The sequence below is a fragment of the Oncorhynchus tshawytscha genome, linkage group LG18, assembly GCF_018296145.1.
Source record: "Oncorhynchus tshawytscha isolate Ot180627B linkage group LG18, Otsh_v2.0, whole genome shotgun sequence".
NCBI classification, from domain to species: Eukaryota; Metazoa; Chordata; class Actinopteri; order Salmoniformes; family Salmonidae; genus Oncorhynchus; species Oncorhynchus tshawytscha.
In genome coordinates, this window is record NC_056446.1 from 43,823,787 (window position 1) to 43,843,931 (window position 20,145).

The window sequence follows — 20,145 nt, forward strand, 5'->3', positions numbered from 1 at the left end:
AGGGAGGGAGGGAGGGAGGGAGGGAGGGAGAGATGGGGAGGGAGAGTGAGATGGAGGAAGGGAGAGATGGGGGAGGGAGAGAGGGGTGGAGGGAGGGAGGGGAGGGTGGAGGGAGGGAGAAAGAAAGAAAGATAGAAAAAAAGAGAAAGAGAAGAGAAAGTGAGTTGATGTGGCTATGATATTATCAGGAAAATCACTAACCAGTACTGTAAACCATTCACTAACTAGTACTGTAAACCATTCACTAACCAGTACTGTAAACCACTCACTAACCAGTACTGTAAACCATTCACTAACCAGTACTGTAAACCATTCACTAACCAGTACTGTAAACCATTCACTAACCAGTACTGTAAACCATTCACTAACCAGTACTGTAAACCATTCACTAACCAGTACTGTAAACCATTCACTAACCAGTACTGTAAACCACTCACTAACCAGTACTTTAAACCACTCACTAACCAGTACTGTAAACCATTCACTAACCAGTACTGTAAACCATTCACTAACCAGTACTGTAAACCATTCACTAACCAGTACTTTAAACCACTCACTAACCAGTACTGTAAACAATTCACTAACCAGTACTGTAAACCATTCACTAACCAGTTAACCAGTACTGTAAACCATTCACTAACCAGTACTGTAAACCATTCACTAACCAGTACTTTAAACCACTCACTAACCAGTACTGTAAACAATTCACTAACCAGTACTGTAAACCATTCACTAACCAGTTAACCAGTACTGTAAACCATTCACTAACCAGTACTGTAAACCATTCACTAACCAGTACTTTAAACCATTCACTAACCAGTACTTTAAACCACTCACTAACCAGTACTGTAAACAATTCACTAACCAGTACTGTAAAACATTCACTAACCAGTACTGTAAACCACTCACGAGCCAGTACTGTAAACCATTCACTAACCAGTACTGTAAACCATTCACTAACCAGTACTGTAAACCATTCACTAACCAGTACTGTAAACCATTCACTAACCAGTACTGTAAACCATTCACTAACCAGTACTGTAAACCACTCACTAACCAGTACTGTAAACCATTCACTAACCAGTACTGTAAACCATTCAATAACCAGTACTGTAAACCATTCACTAACCAGTACTGTAAACCATTCACTAACCAGTACTGTAAACCATTCACTAACCAGTACTGTAAACCATTCACTAACCAGTACTGTAAACCATTCACTAACCAGTACTGTAAACCATTCACTAACCAGTACTGTAAACCATTCACTAACCAGTACTGTAAACCATTAAACCAGTATTCACTAACCAGTACTGTAAACCATTCACTAACCAGTACTGTAAACCATTCACTAACCAGTACTGTAAACCATTCACTAACCAGTACTGTAAACCATTCACTAACCAGTACTGTAAACCATTCACTAACCAGTACTGTAAACCATTCACTAACCAGTACTAACCAGTACTGTAAACCATTAACCAGTACTGTAAACCATTCACTAACCAGTACTGTAAACCATTCACTAACCAGTACTGTAAACCATTCACTAACCAGTACTGTAAACCATTCACTAACCAGTACTGTAAACCATTCACTAACCAGTACTGTAAACCATTCACTAACCAGTACTGTAAACCATTCACTAACCAGTACTGTAAACCATTCACTAACCAGTACTGTAAACCATTCACTGTAAAACCAGTACTGTAAACCATTCACTAACCAGTACTGTAAACCTGTAAACCATTCACTAACCAGTACTGTAAACCATTCACTAACCAGTACTGTAAACCATTCACTAACCAGTACTGTAAACCATTCACTAACCAGTACTGTAAACCATTCACTAACCAGTACTGTAAACCATTCACTAACCAGTACTGTAAACCATTCACTAACCAGTAAACTTCAAACCAGTACTGTAAACCATTCACTAACCAGTACTGTAAACCATTCACTAACCAGTACTGTAAACCATTCACTAACCAGTACTGTAAACCACTCACTAACCAGTACTGTAAACCATTCACTAACCAGTACTGTAAACCACTCACTAACCAGTACTGTAAACCATTCACTAAACCAGTACTGTCACTAACCAGTACTGTAAACCATTCACTAACCAGTACTGTAAACCATTCACTAACCAGTACTGTAAACCATTCACTAACCAGTACTGTAAACCCATAACCAGTACACTAACCAGTACTGTAAACCATTCACTAACCAGTACTGTAAACCATTCACTAACCAGTACTGTAAAAACCATTCACTAACCAGTACTGTAAACCATTCACTAACCAGTACTGTAAACCATTCACTAACCAGTACTGTAAACCATTCACTAACCAGTACTGTAAACCATTCACTAACCAGTACTGTAAACCATTCACTAACCAGTACTGTAAACCATTCACTAACCAGTACTGTAAACCATTCACTAACCAGTACTGTAAACCATTCACTAACCAGTACTGTAAACCAGTTAACCAGTACTGTAAACCATTCACTAACCAGTACTGTAAACCATTCACTAACCAGTACTGTAAACCACTCACTAACCAGTACTGTAAACCATTCACTAACCAGTACTGTAAACCATTCACTAACCAGTACTGTAAACCATTCACTAACCAGTACTGTAAACCATTCACTAACCAGTACTGTAAACCATTCACTAACCAGTACTGTAAACCATTAACCACTGTAAACCATTCACTAACCAGTACTGTAAACCAACCACTACCAGTACTGTAAACCACTCACTAACCAGTACTGTAAACCATTCACTAACCAGTACTGTAAACCATTCACTAACCAGTACTGTAAACCATTCACTAACCAGTCACTAACCAGTAAACCATTCACTAACCAGTACTGTAAACCATTCACTAACCAGTACTGTAAACCATTCACTAACCAGTACTGTAAACCATTCACTAACCAGTACTGTAAACCATTCACTAACCAGTACTGTAAACCATTCACTAACCAGTACTGTAAACATTCACTAACCAGTACTGTAAACCATTCACTAACCAGTACTGTAAACCATTCACTAACCAGTACTGTAAACCATTCACTAACCAGTACTGTAAACCATTCACTAACCAGTACTGTAAACCATTCACTAACCAGTACTGTAAACCATTCACTAACCAGTACTGTAAACCATTCACTAACCAGTACTGTAAACCATTCACTAACCAGTACTGTAAACCATTCACTCACTAACCAGTACTGTAAACCATTCACTAACCAGTACTGTAAACCATTCACTAACCAGTACTAACCAGTAAACCATTCAAACCAGTACTGTAAACCATTCACTAACCAGTACTGTAAACCATTCACTAACCAGTACTGTAAACCACTCACTAACCAGTACTGTAAACCATTCACTAACCAGTACTGTAAACCATTCACTAACCAGTACTGTAAACCACTCACTAACCAGTACTGTAAACCACCATTCACTAACCAGTACTGTAAACCATTCACTAACCAGTACTGTAAACCATTCACTAACCAGTACTGTAAACCATTCACTAACCAGTACTGTAAACCATTCACTAACCAGTACTGTAAACCATTCACTAACCAGTACTGTAAACCATTCACTAACCAGTACTGTAAACCATTCACTAACCAGTACTGTAAACCATTCACTAACCAGTACTGTAAACCATTCACTAACCAGTACTGTAAACCATTCACTAACCAGTACTGTAAACCATTCACTAACCAGTACTGTAAACCATTCAAACCATTCACTAACCAGTACTGTAAAACACTAACCAGTACTGTAAACCACTAACCACTAACCAGTACTGTAAACCATTCAAACCAGTACTTAAACCACTCACTAACCAGTACTGTAAACCATTCACTAACCAGTACTGTAAACCCAGTAAACCATTCACTAACCAGTACTGTAAACCATTCACATTCACTAACCAGTACTGTAAACCATTCACTAACCAGTACTGTAAACCATTCACTAACCAGTACTGTAAACCACCAGTACTGTAAACCATTCACTAACCAGTACTGTAAACCATTCACTAACCAGTACTGTAAACCATTCACTAACCAGTACTGTAAACCATTCACTAACCAGTACTGTAAAACCTAACCAGTACTGTAAACCATTCACTAACCAGTACTGTAAACTAACCAGTACTGTAAACCACTCACTAACCAGTACTGTAAACCATTCACTAACCAGTACTGTAAACCATTCACTAACCAGTACTGTGTAAACCATTCACTAACCAGTACTGTAAACCATTCACTAACCAGTACTGTAAACCATTCACTAACCAGTACTGTAAACCATTCACTAACCAGTACTGTAAACCATTCACTAACCAGTACTGTAAACCATTCACTAACCAGTACTGTAAACCATTCACTAACCAGTACTGTAAACCATTCACTAACCAGTACTGTAAACCATTCACTAACCAGTACTGTAAACCATTCACTAACCAGTACTGTAAACCATTCACTAACCAGTACTGTAAACCATTCACTAACCAGTACTGTAAACCATTCACTAACCAGTACTGTACCATTCACTAAACCATTCACTAACCAGTACTGTAAACCATTCACTAACCAGTACTGTAAACCATTCACTAACCAGTACTGTAAACCATTCACTAACCAGTACTGTAAACCATTCACTAACCAGTACTGTAAACCATTCACTAACCAGTACTGTAAACCATTCACTAACCAGTACTGTAAACCATTCACTAACCAGTACTGTAAACCATTCACTAACCAGTACTGTAAACCATTCACTAACCAGTACTGTAAACCATTCACTAACCAGTACTGTAAACCATTCACTAACCAGTACTGTAAACCATTCACTAACCAGTACTGTAAACCATTAACCAACCAGTACTAACCAGTAAACCATTCACTAACCAGTACTGTAAACCATTCACTAACCAGTACTGTAAACCATTCACTAACCAACTGTAAACCATTCACTAACCAGTACTGTAAACCATTCACTAACCAGTACTGTAAACCATTCAAACCAGTACTGTAAACCATTCACTAACCAGTACTGTAAACCATTCACTAACCAGTACTGTAAACCATTCACTAACCAGTACTGTAAACATTAACCAGTACTGTAAACCATTCACTAACCAGTACTGTAAACCAGTACTGTAAACCATTCACTAACCACTAACCAGTACTGTAAACCATTCACTAACCAGTACTGTAAACCATTCACTAACCAGTACTGTAAAACCAACCAGTACTGTAAACCATTCACTAACCAGTACTGTAAACCATTCACTAACCAGTACTGTAAACCATTCACTAACCAGTACTGTAAACCATTCACTAACCAGTACTGTAAACCATTCACTAACCAGTACTGTAAACCATTCACTAACCAGTACTGTAAACCATTCACTAACCAGTACTGTAAACCATTCACTAACCAGTACTGTAACCATTCACTAACCAGTACTGTAAACCATTCACTAACCAGTACTGTAAACCATTCACTAACCAGTACTGTAAACCATTCACTAACCAGTACTGTTCACTAACCAGTACTGTAAACATTGTAAACCATTCACTAACCAGTACTGTAAACCATTCACTAACCAGTACTGTAAACCATTGATAACCAGTACTGTAAACCATTCACAAACCAGTACTGTAAACCACTCACTAACCAGTACTGTAAACCATTCACTAACCAGTACTGTAAACCATTCACTAACCAACTGTAAACCATTCACTAACCAGTACTGTAAACCACTCACTAACCAGTACTGTAAACCACTCACTAACCAGTACTGTAAACCATTCACTAACCAGTACTGTAAACCATTCACTAACCAGTACTGTGTAAACCACTGTAAACTAACCAGTACTGTAAAATTCACTAACCAGTACTGTTCACTAACCAGTACTGTAAACCATTCACTAACCAGTACTGTAAACCATTCACTAACCAGTACTGTAAACCATTCACTAACCAGTACTGTAAACCATTCACTAACCAGTACTGTAAACCATTAAACCATTCACTAACCAGTACTGTAAACCAGTACTGTAAACCATTCACTAACCAGTACTGTAAACCATTCACTAACCAGTACTGTAAACCATTCACTAACCAGTACTGTAAACCATTCACTAACCAGTACTGTAAACCATTCACTAACCAGTACTGTAAACCATTCACTAACCAGTACTGTAAACCATTCACTAACCAGTACTGTAAACCATTCACTAACCAGTAAACCATTCACTAACCAGTACTGTAAACCATTCACTAACCAGTACTGTAAACCATTCACTAACCAGTACTGTAAACCATTCACTAACCAGTACTGTAAACCATTCACTAACCAGTACTGTAAACCATTCACTAACAGTACTGTAAACCATTCACTAACCAGTACTGTAAACCATTCACTAACCAGTACTGTAAACCATTACTGTAAACCTAACCAGTACTGTAAACCATTCAAACCAGTACTGTAAACTCAACCAGTACTGTAAACCATTCACTAACCAGTACTGTAAACCATTCACTAACCAGTACTGTAAACCATTCACTAACCAGTACTGTAAACCATTCACTAACCAGTACTGTAAACCATTCACTAACCAGTACTGTAAACCAGTATTAAACCATTCACTAACCAGTACTGTAAACCATTCACTAACCAGTACTGTAAACCATTCACTAACCAGTACTGTAAACCATTCACTAACCAGTACTGTAAACCATTCACTAACCAGTACTGTAAACCATTCACTAACCAGTACTGTAAACCATTCACTAACCAGTACTGTAAACCATTCACTAACCAGTACTGTCAAACCAGTACTGTAAACCATTCACTAACCAGTACTGTAAACCATTCACTAACCAGTACTGTAAACCATTCACTAACCAGTACTGTAAACCACTTCACTAACCAGTACTGTAAACCACTGTCACTAACCAGTACTGTAAACCATTCACTAACCAGTACTGTAAACCATTCACTAACCAGTACTGTAAACCATTCACTAACCAGTACTGTAAACCATTCACTAACCAGTCACTAACCAGTACTGTAAACCATTCACTAACCAGTAAACCATTCACTAACCAGTACTGTAAACCATTCACTAACCAGTACTGTAAACCATTCACTAACCAGTACTGTAAACCATTCACTAACCAGTACTGTAAACAGTATTCACTAACCAGTACTGTAAACCATTCACTAACCAGTACTGTAAACCATTCACTAACCAGTACTGTAAACCATTCACTAACCAGTACTGTAAACCATTCAAACCATTCACTAACCAGTACTGTAAACCATTCACTAACCAGTACTGTAAACCATTCACTAACCAGTACTGTAAACCATTCACTAACCAGTACTGTAAACCATTCACTAACCAGTACTGTAACCAACCATTCACTAACCAGTACTGTAAACCATTCACTAACCAGTACTGTAAACCACTCACTAACCAGTACTGTAAACCATTCACTAACCAGTACTGTAAACCATTCACTAACCAGTACTGTAAACCATTCACTAACCAGTACTAACCAGTACTCGTAAACCATTCACTAACCAGTACTGTAAACCATTCACTAACCAGTACTGTAAACCATTACTGTAAACCTAACCAGTACTGTAAACCATTCACTAAAACCAGTACTGTAAACCATTCACTAACCAGTACTGTAAACCATTCACTAACCAGTACTGTAAACCATTCACTAACCAGTACTGTAAACCATTCACTAACCAGTACTGTAAACCATTCACTAACCAGTACTGTAAACCATTCACTAACCAGTACTGTAAACCATTCACTAACCAGTACTGTAAACCATTCACTAACCAGTACTGTAAACCATTCACTAACCAGTACTGTAAACCATTCACTAACCAGTACTGTAAACCATTAACCAGTACTGTAAACCATTCCTAACCAGTACTGTAAACCATTCACTAACCAGTACTGTAAACCATAACCACTGTAAACCATTCACTAACCAGTACTGTAAACCATTCACTAACCAGTACTGTAAACCATTCACTAACCAGTACTGTAAACCATTCACTAACCAGTACTGTAAACCATTCACTAACCAGTACTGTAAACCATTCACTAACCAGTACTGTAAACCACTCACTAACCAGTACTGTAAACCATTCACTAACCAGTACTGTAAACCACTCACTAACCAGTACTGTAAACCACTCACTCACCAGTACTGTAAACCAGTAACCACTGTAAACCATTCACTAACCAGTACTGTAAACCATTCACTAACCAGTACTGTAAACCATTCACTAACCAGTACTGTAAACCATTCACTAACCAGTACTGTAAACCATTCACTAACCAGTACTGTAAACCATTCACTAACCAGTACTGTAAACCATTCACTAACCAGTACTGTAAACCATTCACTAACCAGTACTGTAAACCATTCACTAACCAGTACTGTAAACCATTCACTAACCAGTACTGTAAACCATTCACTAACCAGTACTGTCACTAACCAGTACTGTAAACCATTCACTAACCAGTACTGTAAACCATTCACTAACCAGTACTGTAAACCATTCACTAACCAGTACTGTAAACCATTCACTAACCAGTACTGTAAACCATTCACTAACCAGTACTGTAAACCATTCACTAACCAGTACTGTAAACCATTCCTAACCAGTACTGTAAACCATTCACTAACCAGTACTGTAAACCATTCACTAACCAGTACTGTAAAAACTAACCACTTAAACCACTCACTAACCAGTACTGTAAACCAGTACTGTAAACAATTCACACTCACTAACCACTAACCAGTACTGTAAACCATTCACTAACCAGTACTGTAAACCATTCACTAACCAGTACTGTAAACCATTAAACCAGTACTGTAAACCATTCACTAACCAGTACTGTAAACCATTCACTAACCAGTACTGTAAACCAGTTCACTAACCAGTACTGTAAAATTCACTAACCAGTACTGTAAACCACTCACTACCCAGTACTGTAAACCATTCACTAACCAGTACTGTAAACCATTCACTAACCAGTACTGTAAACCATTCACTAACCAGTACTGTAAACCATTCACTAACCAGTTAACCAGTACTGTAAACCATTCACTAACCAGTACTGTAAACCATTCACTAACCAGTACTGTAAACCATTCACTAACCAGTACTTTAAACCACTCACTAACCAGTACTGTAAACAATTCACTAACCAGTACTGTAAACCATTCACTAACCAGTACTGTAAACCATTCACTAACCAGTACTGTAAACCATTCACTAACCAGTACTGTAAACCATTCACTAACCAGTACTGTAAACCATTCACTAACCAGTACTGTAAACCATTCACTAACCAGTACTGTAAACCATTCACTAACCAGTACTGTAAACCATTCACTAACCAGTACTGTAAACCATTCACTAACCAGTACTGTAAACCATTCACTAACCAGTACTGTAAACCATTCAAACCAGTACTGTAAACCATTCACTAACCAGTACTGTAAACCATTCACTAACCAGTACTGTAAACCATTCACTAACCAGTACTGTAAACCATTCACTAACCAGTACTGTAAACCATTCACTAACCAGTACTGTAAACCATTCACTAACCAGTACTGTAAACCATTCACTAACCAGTACTGTAAACCATTCACTAACCAGTACTGTAAACCATTCACTAACCAGTAGTAAACCATTCACTAACCAGTAAACCATTCACTAACCAGTACTGTAAACCATTCACTAACCAGTACTGTAAACCATTCACTAACCAGTACTGTAAACCATTCACTAACCAGTACTGTAAACCATTCACTAACCAGTACTGTAAACCTGTACTAACCAGTACTGTAAACCATTCACAAACCAGTACTGTAAACCAGTACTCACTAACCAGTACTGTAAACCATTCACTAACCAGTACTGTAAACCATTCACTAACCAGTACTGTAAACCATTCACATTCACTAACCAGTACTGTAAACCAGTACTGTAAACCACTCACTAACCAGTACTGTAAACATTCACTAACCAGTACTGTAAATTCACTAACCAGTACTGTAAACCATTCACTAACCAGTACTGTAAACCATTCACTAACCAGTACTGTAAACCATTGATAAAACCAGTACTAACCAGTAAACCATTCACTAACCAGTACTGTAAACCATTCACTAACCAGTACTGTAAACCATTCACTAACCAGTACTGTAAACCATTCACTAACCAGTACTGTAAACCATTCACTAACCAGTACTGTAAACCATTCACTAACCACCAGTACTGTAAACCATTCACTAACCAGTACTGTAAACCATTCACTAACCAGTACTGTAAACCATTCACTAACCAGTACTGTAAACCATTCACTAACCAGTACTGTAAACCATTCACTAACCAGTACTGTAAACCATTGATAACCAGTACTGTAAACCATTCACAAACCAGTACTGTAAACCACTCACTAACCAGTACTGTAAACCATTCACTAACCAGTACTGTAAACCATTGATAACCAGTACTGTAAACCATTCACAAACCAGTACTGTAAACCACTTACTAACCAGTACTGTAAACCATTCACTAACCAGTACTATAAACCATTCACTAACCAGTACTGTAAACCATTCACTAACCAGTTAACCAGTACTGTAAACCATTCACTAACCAGTACTGTAAACCATTCACTAACCAGTACTGTAAACCATTCACTAACCAGTACTGTAAACCATTCACTAACCAGTACTGTAAACCATTCACTAACCAGTACTGTAAACCATTCACTAACCAGTACTGTAAACCATTCACTAACCAGTACTGTAAACCATTCACTAACCAGTACTGTAAACCATTCACTAACCAGTACTGTAAACCATTCACTAACCAGTACTGTAAACCATTCACTAACCAGTAAACTAACCAGTACTGTAAACCATTCACTAACCAGTACTGTAAACCATTCACTAACCAGTACTGTAAACCATTCACTAAACCAGTACTGTAAACCATTCACTAACCAGTACTGTAAACCATTCACTAACCAGTACTGTAAACCATTCACCTAACCAGTACTGTAAACCATTCACTAACCAGTATTCACTAACCAGTACTGTAAACCATTCACTAACCAGTACTGTAAACCATTCACTAACCAGTACTGTAAACCATTCACTAAAACCAGTACTGTAAACCATTCACTAACCAGTACTGTAAACCATTCACTAACCAGTACTGTAAACCATTCAAACCAGTACTGTAAACCATTCACTAACCAGTACTGTAAACCATTCACTAACCAGTACTGTAAACCATTCACTAACCAGTACTGTAAACCATTCACAGTAACCAGTACTGTAAACCATTCACTAACCAGTACTGTAAACCATTCACTAACCAGTTAACCAGTACTGTAAACCATTCACTAACCAGTACTGTAAACCATTCACTAACCAGTACTGTAAACCACTCACTAACCAGTACTGTAAACCACTCACTAACCAGTACTGTAAACCATTCACTAACCAGTACTGTAAACCATTCACTAACCAGTACTGTAAACCACTCACTAACCAGTACTGTAAACCATTCACTAACCAGTACTGTAAACCATTCACTAACCAGTACTGTAAACCATTCACTAACCAGTACTGTAAACCATTCACTAACCAGTACTGTAAACCATTCACTAACCAGTAGCCAGTACTGTAAACCATTCACTAACCAGTACTGTAAACCATTCACTAACCAGTACTGTAAACCATTCACTAACCAGTACTTTAAACCATTCACTAACCAGTACTGTAAACCATTCACTAACCAGTACTGTAAAACCATTCACTAACCAACCAGTACTGTAAACCATTCACATTCACTAACCAGTACTGTAAACCATTCACTAACCAGTACTGTAAACCATTCACTAACCAGTACTGTAAACCATTCACTAACCAGTACTGTAAACCATTCACTAACCAGTACTGTAAACCATTCACTAACCAGTACTGTAAACCATTCACTAACCAGTACTGTAAACCATTCACTAACCAGTACTGTAAACCATTCACTAACCAGTACTGTAAACCATTCACTAACCAGTACTGTAAACCATTCACTAACCAGTACTGTAAACCATTCACTAACCAGTACTGTAAACCATTAAACCATTCACTAAACCAGTACTGTAAACCATTCTAATAACCAGTACTGTAAACCATTCACTAACCAGTACTGTAAACCACTCACTAACCAGTACTGTAAACCATTCACTAACCAGTACTGTAAACCATTCACTAACCAGTACTGTAAACCATTCACTAACCAGTACTGTAAACCATTCACTAACCAGTACTGTAAACCATTCACTAACCAGTACTGTAAACCAACCAGTACTGTAAACCATTCACTAACCAGTACTGTAAACCATTCACTAACCAGTACTGTAAACCATTCACTAACCAGTACTGTAAACCATTCACTAACCAGTACTGTAAACCATTCACTAACCAGTACTGTAAACCATTCACTAACCAGTACTGTAAACCATTCACTAACCAGTACTGTAAACCATTCACTAACCAGTACTGTAAACCATTCACAGTACTGTAAACCAGTACTGTAAACCATTCACTAACCAGTACTGTAAACCATTCACTAACCAGTACTGTAAACCATTCACTAACCAGTACTGTAAACTAATTGTAAACTAACCAGTACTGTAAACCATTCACTAACCAGTACTGTAAACCATTCACTAACCAGTACTGTAAACCATTCACTAACCAGTACTGTAAACCATTCACTAACCAGTACTGTAAACCATTCACTAACCAGTACTGTAAACCATTCACTAACCAGTACTGTAAACCATTCACTAACCAGTACTGTAAACCATTCACTAACCAGTACTGTAAACCAGTAACCAGTACTGTAAACCATTCACTAACCAGTACTGTAAACCATTCACAAACCAGTACTGTAAACCATTCACTAACCAGTACTGTAAACCATTCACTAACCAGTACTGTAAACCATTCACTAACCAGTACTGTAAACCTCACTCACTAACCAGTACTGTAAACCATTCACTAACCAGTACTGTAAACCATTCACTAACCAGTACTGTAAACCATTCACTAACCAGTACTGTAAACCATTCACTAACCAGTACTGTAAACCATTCACTAACCAGTACTGTAAACCATTTAACCAGTACTGTAAACCATTCACTAACCAGTACTGTAAACCATTCACTAACCAGTACTGTAAACCATTCACTAACCAGTACTGTAAACCACTCACTAACCAGTACTGTAAACCATTCACTAACCAGTACTGTAAACCATTCACTAACCAGTACTGTAAAACATTCACTAACCAGTACTGTAAACCACTCACTAGCCAGTACTGTAAACCATTCACTAACCAGTACTGTAAACCATTCACTAACCAGTACTGTAAACCATTCACTAACCAGTACTGTAAACCATTCACTAACCAGTACTGTAAACCATTCACTAACCAGTACTGTAAACCATTCACTAACCAGTACTGTAAACCATTCACTAACCAGTACTGTAAACCATTCACTAACCAGTACTGTAAACCATTCACTAACCAGTACTGTAAACCATTCACTAACCAGTACTGTAAACCATTCACTAACCAGTACTGTAAACCATTCACTAACCAGTACTGTAAACCATTAAACCAGTACTTAAACCATTCACTAACCAGTACTGTAAACCATTCACTAACCAGTACTGTAAACCATTCACTAACCAGTACTGTAAACCATTCACTAACCAGTACTGTAAACCATTCAAACCAGTACTGTAAACCATTCAAACCAGTACTGTAAACATTCACACCTAACCAGTACTGTAAACCATTCACTAACCAGTACTGTAAACCATTCACTAACCAGTACTGTAAACCATTCACTACTAACCAGTACTGTAAACCATTCACTAACCAGTACTGTAAACCATTCACTAACCAGTACTGTAAACCATTCACTAACCAGTACTGTAAAAACCACTGTTCACTAACCAGTACTGTAAACCATTCACTAACCAGTACTGTAAACCATTCACTAACCAGTACTGTAAACCATTCACTAACCAGTACTGTAAACCATTCACTAACCAGTACTGTAAACCATTCACTAACCAGTACTGTAAACCAGTAACCACTGTAAACCATTCACTAACCAGTACTGTAAACCATTCACTAACCAGTACTGTAAACCATTCACTAACCAGTACTGTAAACCATTCACTAACCAGTACTGTAAACCATTCACTAACCAGTACTGTAAACCATTCACTAACCAGTACTGTAAACCATTCACTAACCAGTACTGTAAACCATTCACTAACCAGTACTGTAAACCATTCACTAACCAGTACTGTAAACCATTCACTAACCAGTACTGTAAACCATTCACTAACCAGTACTGTAAACCACTCACTAACCAGTACTGTAAACCATTCACTAACCAGTACTGTAAACCATTCACTAACCAGTACTGTAAACCATTTAACCACTAACCAGTACTGTAAACCATTCACTAACCAGTACTGTAAACCAAACCAGTACTGTAAACCATTCACTAACCAGTACTGTAAACCATTTAACCAGTACTGTAAACCAGTACTAACCAGTAAACCACTCACTAACCAGTACTGTAAACCATTAAACCATTCAGTACTGTAAACAAACCAGTACTGTAAAATTCACTAACCAGTACTGTAAACCACTAACCAGTACTGTAAACATTCACTAACCAGTACTGTAAACCAACCAGTACTGTAAACCATTCACTAACCAGTACTGTAAACCATTCACTAACCAGTACTGTAAACCATTCACTAACCAGTACTGTAAACCATTCACTAACCAGTACTGTAAACCATTCACTAACCAGTACTGTAAACCATTCACTAACCAGTACTGTAAACCATTCACTAACCAGTACTGTAAACCATTCACTAACCAGTACTGTAAACCATTCACTAACCAGTACTGTAAACCATTCACTAACCAGTACTGTAAACCATTCACTAACCAGTACTGTAAACCATTCACTAACCAGTACTGTAAACCATTCACTAACCAGTACTGTAAACCATTTAACTAACCAGTACTGTAAACCACTCACTAACCAGTACTGTAAACCATTCACTAACCAGTACTGTAAACCATTCACTAACCAGTACTGTAAACCATTCACTAAACAGTACTGTAAACCATTCACTAACCAGTACTGTAAACCATTCACTAACCAGTACTGTAAACCATTCACTAACCAGTACTGTAAACCATTCACTAACCAGTACTGTAAACCATTCACTAACCAGTACTGTAAACCATTCACTAACCAGTACTGTAAACCATTCACTAACCAGTACTGTAAACCATTCACTAACCAGTACTGTAAACCATTGATAACCAGTACTGTAAACCATTCACAAACCAGTACTGTAAACCACTCACTAACCAGTACTGTAAACCATTCACTAACCAGTACTGTAAACCATTGATAACCAGTACTGTAAACCATGCACAAAACAGTACTGTAAACCACTCACTAACCAGTACTGTAAACCATTCACTAGCAAGTACTGTAAACCACTCACTAACCAGTACTGTAAACCACTCACTAACCAGTACTGTAAACCACTCACTAACCAGTACTGTAAACCATTCACTAACCAGTACTGTAAACCAGTACTGTAAACCACTCACTAACCAGTACTGTAAACCACTCACTAACCAGTACTGTAAACCATTCACTAACCAGTACTGTAAACCACTCACTAACCAGTACTGTAAACCATTCACTAACCAGTACTGTAAACCATTCTAACAGTACCAGTACTGTAAACCATTCACTAACCAGTACTGTAAACCATTCACTAACCAGTACTGTAAACCATTCACTAACCAGTACTGTAAACCATTCACGAACCAGTACTGTAAACCATTCACTAACCAGTACTGTAAACCATTCACTAACCAGTACTGTAAAATTCATAACCAGTACTGTAAACTAACCAGTACTGTAAACCATTCACTAACCAGTACTGTAAACCATTCACTAACCAGTACTGTAAACCATTCACTAACCAGTACTGTAAACCACTCACTAACCAGTACTGTCAAACCATTCACTAACCAGTACTGTAAACCATTCACTAACCAGTACTGTAAACCATTCACCTAACCAGTACTGTAAACCACTCACTAACCAGTACTGTAAACCATTCACTAACCAGTACTGTAAACCATTCTAACCAGTACTGTAACCAGTAACCTGTAAACCATTCACTAACCAGTACTGTAAACCATTCACTAACCAGTACTGTAAACCATTCACTAACCAGTACTGTAAACCATTCACTAACCAATACTGTAAACCATTCACTAACCAGTTAACCAGTACTGTAAACCATTCACTAACCAGTACTGTAAACCATTGTAAACTAACCAGTACTGTAAACCATTCACTAACCAGTACTGTAAACCATTCACTAACCAGTACTGTAAACCATTGATAACCAGTACTGTAAACCATTCACCAACCAGTAATGTAAACCACTCACTAACCAGTACTGTAAACCATTCACAAACCAGTAAATCAAATCAAATCAAATTTATTTATATAGCCCTTCGTACATCAGCTGATATCTCAAAGTGCTGTACAGAAACCCAGCCTAAAACCCCAAACAGCAAGCAATGCAGGTGTAGAAGCACGGTGGCTAGGAAAAACTCCCTAGAAAGGCCAAAACCTAGGAAGAAACCTAGAGAGGAACCAGGCTATGTGGGGTGGCCAGTCCTCTTTTGGCTGTGCCGGGTGGAGATTATAACAGAACATGGCCAAGATGTTCAAATGTTCATAAATGACCAGCATGGTCGAATAATAATGAGGCAGAACAGTTGAACTGGAGCAGCAGCACAGTCAGGTGGAAGTTGAAACTGGAGCAGCAGCATGGCCAGGTGGACTGGGGACAGCAAGGAGTCATCATGTCAGGTAGTCCTGGGGCATGGTCCTAGGGCTCAGGTCAGTTGAAACTGGAACAGCAGCATGGCCAGGTGGACTGGGGACAGCAAGGAGTCATCATGTCAGGTAGTCCTGGAGCTCAGGTCCTAGGGCTCAGGTCCTCCGAGAGAGAGAAAGAAAGAGAGAAGGAGAGAATTAGAGAACGCACACTTAGATTCACACAGGACAAAGAATAGGACAGGAGAAGTACTCCAGATATAACAAACTGACCCCAGCCCCCCGACACATAAACTACTGCAGCATAAATACTGGAGGCTGAGACAGGAGGGGTCAGGAGACACTGTGGCCCCATCCGAGGTCACCCCGGACAGGGCCAAACAGGAAGGATATAACCCCACCCACTTTGCCAAAGCACAGCCCCCACACCACTAGAGGGATATCTTCAACCACCAACTTACCATCCTGAGACAAGGCTGAGTATAGCCCACAAAGATCTCCGCCACGGCACAACCCAAGGGGGTGCCAACCCAGACAGGATGACCACAACAGTGAATCAACCCACTCAGGTGACGCACCCTCCAGGGACGGCATGAGAGAGCCCCAGCAAGCCAGTGACCCAGCCCCTGTAATAGGGTTAGAGGCAGAGAATCCCAGTGGAAAGAGGGGAACCGGCCAGGCAGAGACAGCAAGGGCGGTTCGTTGCTCCAGAGCCTTTCCGTTCACCTTCCCACTCCTGGGCCAGACTACACTCAATCATATGACCCACTGAAGAGATGAGTCTTCAGTAAAGACTTAAAGGTTGAGACCGAGTTTGCGTCTCTGACATGGGTAGGCAGACCGTTCCATAAAAATGGAGCTCTATAGGAGAAAGCCCTGCCTCCAGCTGTTTGCTTAGAAATTCTATGGACAATTAGGAGGCCTGCATCTTGTGACCGTAGCGTACGTGTAGGTATGTACGGCAGGACCAAATCAGAGAGATAGGTAGGAGCAAGCCCATGTAATGCTTTGTAGGTTAGCAGTAAAACCTTGAAATCAGCCCTTGCTTTGACAGGAAGCCAGTGTAGAGAGGCTAGCACTGGAGTAATATGATTAAAAAAAATGTGGTTCTAGTCAGGATTCTAGCAGCCGTATTTAGCACTAACTGAAGTTTATTTAGTGCTTTATCCGGGTAGCCGGAAAATAGAGCATTGCAGTAGTCTAACCTAGAAGTGACAAAAGCATGGATTAATTTTTCTGCATCATTTTTGGACAGAAAGTTTCTGATTTTTGCAATGTTACGTAGATGGAAAAAAGATGTCCTTGAAATGGTCTTGATATGTTCTTCAAAAGAGAGATCAGGGTCCAGAGTAACGCCGAGGTCCTTCACAGTTTTATTTGAGACGACTGTACAACCATTAAGATTAATTGTCAGATTCAACAGAATATCTCTTTGTTTCTTGGGACCTAGAACAAGCATCTCTGTTTTGTCCGAGTTTAATAGTAGAAAGTTTGCAGCCATCCACTTCCTTATGTCTGAAACACATGCTTCTAGCGAGGGCAATTTTGGGGCTTCACCATGTTTCATTGAAATGTACAGCTGTGTGTCATCCGCATAGCAGTGAAAGTTTACATTATGTTTTCGAATAACATCCCCAAGAGGTAAAATATATAGTGAGAACAATAGTGGTCCTAAAACGGAACCTTGAGGAACACCGAAATTTACAGTTGATTTGTCAGAGGACAAACCATTCACAGAGACAAACTGATATCTTTCCGACAGATAAGATCTAAACCAGGCCAGAACTTGTCCGTGTAGACCAATTTGGGTTTCCAATCTCTCCAAAAGAATGTGGTGATCGATGGTATCAAAAGCGGCACTAAGGTCTAGGAGCACGAGGACAGATGCAGAGCCTCGGTCCGATGCCATTAAAATGTCATTTACCACCTTCACAAGTGCCGTCTCAGTGCTATGATGGGGTCTAAAACCAGACTGAAGCATTTCGTATACATTGTTTGTCTTCAGGAAGGCAGTGAGTTGCTGAGCAACAGCCTTCTCTAAAATCTTTGAGAGGAATGGAAGATTCGATATAGGCCGATAGTTTTTTATATTTTCTGGGTCAAGGTTTGGCTTTTTCAAGAGAGGCTTTATTACTGCCACTTTTAGTGAGTTTGGTACACATCCAGTGGATAGAGAGCCGTTTATTATGTTCAACATAGGAGGGCCAAGCACAGGAAGCAGCTTCTTTCAGTAGTTTAGTTGGAATAGGGTCCAGTATGCAGCTTGAAGGTTTAGAGGCCATGATTATTTTCATCATTGTGTCAAGAGATATAGTACTAAAACACTTGAGCGTCTCTCTTGATCCTAGGTCCTGGCAGAGTTGTGCAGACTCAGGACAACTGAGGTTTGGAGGAATACGCAGGTTTAAAGAAGAGTCCGTAATTTGCTTTCTAATAATCATAATCTTTTCCTCAAAGAAGTTCATGAATTTATCACTGCTAAAGTGAAAGTCATCCTCTCTGGGGAATGCTGCTTTTTAGTTAGCTTTGCGACAGTATCAAAAAGGAATTTCGGATTGTTCTTATTTTCCTCAATTAAGTTAGAAAAATAGGATGATCGAGCAGCAGTAAGGGCTCTTCGGTACTGCACGGTACTGTCTTTCCAAGCTAGTTGGAAGACTTCCAGTTTGGTGTGGCGCCATTTCCGTTCCAATTTTCTGGAAGCTTGCTTCAGAGCTCGGGTATTTTCTGTGTACCAGGGAGCTAGTTTCTTATGAGAATTTTTTTTAGTTTTTAGGGGTGCAACTGCATCTAGGGTATTGCGCAAGGTTAAATTGAGATCCTCAGTTAGGTGGTTAACTGATTTTTGTCCTCTGGCGTCCTTGGGTAGGCAGAGGGAGTCTGGAAGGGCATCAAGGAATCTTTGTGTTGTCTGTGAATTTATAGCACGACTTTTGATGTTCCTTGGTTGGGGTCTGAGCAGATTATTTGTTGCAATTGCAAACGTAATAAAATGGTGGTCCGATAGTCCAGGATTATGAGGAAAAACATTAAGATCCACCACATTTATTCCATGGGACAAAACTA

General features: G+C 39.0%; 1 protein-coding gene across 3 annotated transcripts in view; it reads left to right on the forward strand.

The window, feature by feature from the left end:
* eya4 (EYA transcriptional coactivator and phosphatase 4) overlaps nt 1-20,145 on the forward strand; it is a 219,889-nt gene that overhangs the window by 98,774 nt on the left and 100,970 nt on the right. The window lies entirely within an intron of this gene.